The following is a 4,614-nucleotide window of genomic DNA, read 5'->3' on the forward strand; positions in this document are numbered from 1 at the left end:
GTTTTGTATTCTCTTTGATTTCTCAACACTTATCTTTAACTTATTTCATAACATTTAAAGAGATTTAAAAATTAAAGAAATATGTCCTATTGCAACATATCAGGAAGTTGACATTGAAATAGAGTTAAGTAAACAAAAATTTACAGGAAAAGGGGAAATGTTAGGAGTCATTTAAATAGCTGCTTAAGCCACACTGATGAATCATTTTTAGCCTCTGCAGTTTTTCTTTTTTAACTTTTAATAATGAGACTCAGTATGGTTTTAGCAGTTTTGTGATTGATAATAGTTTTTTCCTTCTCCTGTAAAGTTTTGTTTTTGTCACTTTACTCCTTTTAAACATCAACTCCTCAAAGGGAAAGGTATTTGGGACCCTCTCCCAAAAAATGTTTGTAATTGAACTCTTAAAACTTTTAAGCTGTCTTTGGCAATGTCAAGAAGGGAGGGGAGGTACTCTTTAGGTGAAATTCCGAAACTGGAGTCTTAAAAGCGTAACTTTAGACTATCTTTAATGAACATAGAGGGTGGGTCCATATATCGGGTCCCCCTTCCCTGATATATGCTCCTAGAAGAGAGAAATCGAAGGCTTTCTCTTAATAAGTTTAAGAAAATTAATTCTTAAAACTTCGGTGATGAAATCGGAGAAACACAAATTCAAGTCAAATTTAGTGAACTGAGGGGAAAGAGTTAGGGGGGACAAGGGGAGGAATATTCCCTTGAAAATTTCTCTATTCTGAAGGATTGAAATGCTTTGTCCACTATTTTTGAGTGAGTTAAGTGTTCAGGGTTTTTTCTTGAAACATTTCGGAAATTGAAGTCTTAAAACTTTGGGTTGTCTTTAACAATGTGGGGGGGGGGGGAGTTGCTCTTTCAATAGAAAAATGAATCTTAAACACAAACTTACACTGCCTTTAGTAAACGGAAAGAGAAGGGGTATTCCGCCGCTCAGACTGAAAATTCTTTGTTTCTGAAGTTTTAAGAACTCTGTTTTGGGCTATCTTTGGATGAGTTACGGCGGAAGGGAGCCGGAAGCATCTGGCAAAAGGTTTCCGAAATTAAAGTATTAAAGCTTTTAGGTGGTCATAAGTCATGTATGGGATGGTCATGGGAGTGTACTGTTCCTTAAAAAAATTTAGAAACTCAAATTTAGGACATTTGTGGTGAAGGTAAAAGGAAGGGGTTTGGTTCTTTTGAAAATTTATTCGATTCTGAAGTATTTAAAAGGCTACTTTGAGCTATTCGACGGCATTCCCTGATGTGAGGATTCAGTTCTCCTATTGCTTTTTTTAATTAATGAATATTGGAAAGTGTACCTCGTTTAAAAAATATATCTACTTCATTAAAGTTGTTTTTTCATTGTTCATTTTACCACGTGCTATCTTATAAAAGAATTCTTTTACAAATGAAGACTGGGAGAATGGTGCCAGTTCATTATTTAATCATACCCTTCACCCACCTTTCTTTTTCTGGTAAGTTCGCACTATCTGGGGTAAACTTTCCAATCGGAACTGATTTATGTTGCAAAAGTAAAGAACTTATATGCCAAGCAATTTTATTTCTGCAATAAAAATGTTTACGATCGGCAAAAAACTAATGGCAGGGAGCCCCGATCACTTTTACCCCTAATATCATTCAACATCGTGTAAAATTACGTTTTTGGAACTTCAGTTTTGAAATGTTGCCGAAAGAGAGTTCCTGGACTTGATCTCTTCGATAATGCATTCAAAAAGCGTACTATGTTCTGAAAGATGGAGTACAATTTCGTTTTTAAAGCTTCAATTTCAAAATCTTCAAAGTTTCAATTTTGGGGAGAGCTCAGCGTCCCCCCCCCCCTTCCCATCCCTCTTTCACTAATATTTTTGAACATCGCCCAATATTGTGATTTTGGAACTATCAGTTTGAAAAAATTGATGTAAGAGAATCTCTGAACCCCTCCTTTACCTAAACTTTACCAAAATGGCCTACCATTGCATTTTTTGGACTTCAATTTAAAAAAAATTCTGCAGGAGAGCCCGCAGGCCTACCGTTATTGCCAGTTTTTAGGTTTTTGGAACAAAAATACTAAAATGCTTTAATATTACAATTCAAACTAGGTCAATGTTATTAGAGAAGTCAAAAGCTTAAAATCAAATGAAACACAGATTCAAAAACTGGCATAGTTGAAATCTACAACATTTATACACATAAATTTTTCCTTAAGCACGCTAGTGTGGGGGGGGGGAGGGCTCAAAATATTTTCCGTCTTGAATGCATCACCAAACTTGCACCATGCCTAGTCTGTTTGAGTCCCCAATGAAGATCGATAGCCCTCTTAAAGACGTCCACCGGCTCGGGGCCTGATTACTAAATAGGCAATGTAGGCACCCGCCTAGTGGCTCCAAGTTCAAAAGTGAAAAAATAAAAAATGGTTTTCTTTTCCAACCAAAGATTTTCAGGCATTCAAGGTGAAAAAGTTAAAACTTCTTCATCCCCACACCTGTTCTCTTCTTCTTTCATTCCACTATCTCTTCTTCCCAGTATTATAGGGTCCTTATCTTTTTCTTCCTTTTTTACTGCAGTCAACCCTTTCAACCTAAAGTCCCCCGACGGTCGGATCACAAAATGTTTTACAACATGTGGGACTCTGGCCATGTGTGGCACTGTAGACAGGTGGGGGAAGGGGGGTTCAACCATAGTACTCTGTAAATGCCCTGAACGGTCCGTCACATGTGGACATTCGTAGTTCCTTTTCGTTCTTCTTTGTTAAAATAATGAATGGAGATTCTGTTTCTTTTGTCGACACTCCTTGCTCTTGGAGACATCAGTATTTTTTGAGAGAGCAAAATATTGTGTGTAGAAAAAAAGAAGGGGCATTGGAAGCTGAATTCAACATATTCCTGTTAGTTTCATGTCTCCAATTGAAGTAGTCTGCTATATAGATACAAAAATACGTGGGAAAGCTTTCAGGTGTAGTGCAATATATTAATAGTGTTGTGTTAGGTCACACAGCCAAGCCATTTCAGTATTTTTCATCCTGTTTGGATCACATGTCTGTTTTTATCATAAAAAAGGCCAGACTGATTTGATTACTGGGGGCCATATTTGTGTCATTTTTTTAATCTTTGAGCAGTGCCTGGGGTAGGATACCAGTGTGCAATTATGAGCTTTACCTTTTATAGTGTTCCCTTTCAAATTCCGAAGAAAGATGCTTTTGTTCTAAATTTTTAAGGCAATGCATAAAGACGGTTTCGTTAAGGGGTGGTCATTTATTATGGCCAGAGGGGTGCCGGAAGATGAGCATCCATTTACCGAATAAATTAAGTGACCCCTCTATGAAATTCTAAATATTTTCATGACCCCCTCCTCCATTTACATAAAAAGCATTTTTTTTTCTTCTTTAATCAGCCTATAACTACATATAACTTTTTTCAGCGAATAAATCATAGCATTGAGCAAACCAAAAACATTCATTTTATTTCAAACTAATACAAATAAGTACAAAAAGAAAAAATATTGTGAAAATGAAAAGAAATATTTAAAAGCTGGGGTCACACGGGGGAATATTGGGTCATTTTCTTTCCGAGGTAAATAATGGTCATTAACATTTTTCTGCTAAAAAATATTTTTATAAAACAACTTAAACTATTTTATACATTCCATTTTTCTATATCAAAATAAAAAAACAATGACACAGGTAAATATGAGAAAAAATTTAATTTTCACACCTGTTTAGAAACATCTTAAAAAAAGATTGTTGCCAAAAATGATAATTTTTTGGAAGATTCATGTCACTTACGAAAATATTTTTTGTTGGTGTTGTTTTTGAATCGCAAATATTCTAACATTTCCATACCTACATACATTTTTTCTTATTTAAAAAAAAGTAGTGGTGAAGTACATTGGTTTATGCCCCAGTTTACTGGGGTAATTTCCTAGTCACCACTAAGCATTTCAATAATGTTATGCATAGTAAAAACAGCGTAAGAAATGTTTATGTAATGCAATTTTTGTTTAAAAATTATATAACTTGAAAAAAAAAAGGACCCCCCCCCCCCCTCTTTTTTTTAAGTGCCATACCTTAAGGAAGGGGAAGAGGAATCTCTCTACCAATTCTCGCCAAAACCATACAAAAATAAGTGAAATATATTAATTATCCAGGGGTCGATCCAGATCGAAAATGGGTCTGCCTTCCGGCCCCTATAACTTGAAGCTTTTATCCGGTCCCTTGAGACTTCGAGTTATCGTGACTCAACTGTAATTATATTTTTAAAAACTATCTATGTACTTAAATTGTATGAATTTCCAAACTGATAAAATTTATTATTTTGATAAAAATTAAGGCTCGAGATAAAGTGATTACAATCTGTTGTTACTACATTAAATTTTTGAAATTTAATGACGGAAACGACTCACTTATAAAACTTCATTGCAAAAAAAAATTGAGTAAATGTTTTGAGTAGAAGTATAATAAGCATGCCTACCACACATACTTCATAACATGCAAAATTACGAACTGCGTTCCTAGAACTGTCAAGGCAGATAGTGATTATGAGCTATTGAGCGGGGGGGGGTTCCGTAATTTCTGAGGAATAGGTGCTGGGGAAACAGTTGCACAACCAATATCTTTACAAGAATGTG

The sequence above is a fragment of the Uloborus diversus genome, chromosome 1 (genome assembly GCF_026930045.1).
Source record: "Uloborus diversus isolate 005 chromosome 1, Udiv.v.3.1, whole genome shotgun sequence".
In the NCBI taxonomy this organism is placed as follows: Eukaryota; Metazoa; Arthropoda; class Arachnida; order Araneae; family Uloboridae; genus Uloborus; species Uloborus diversus.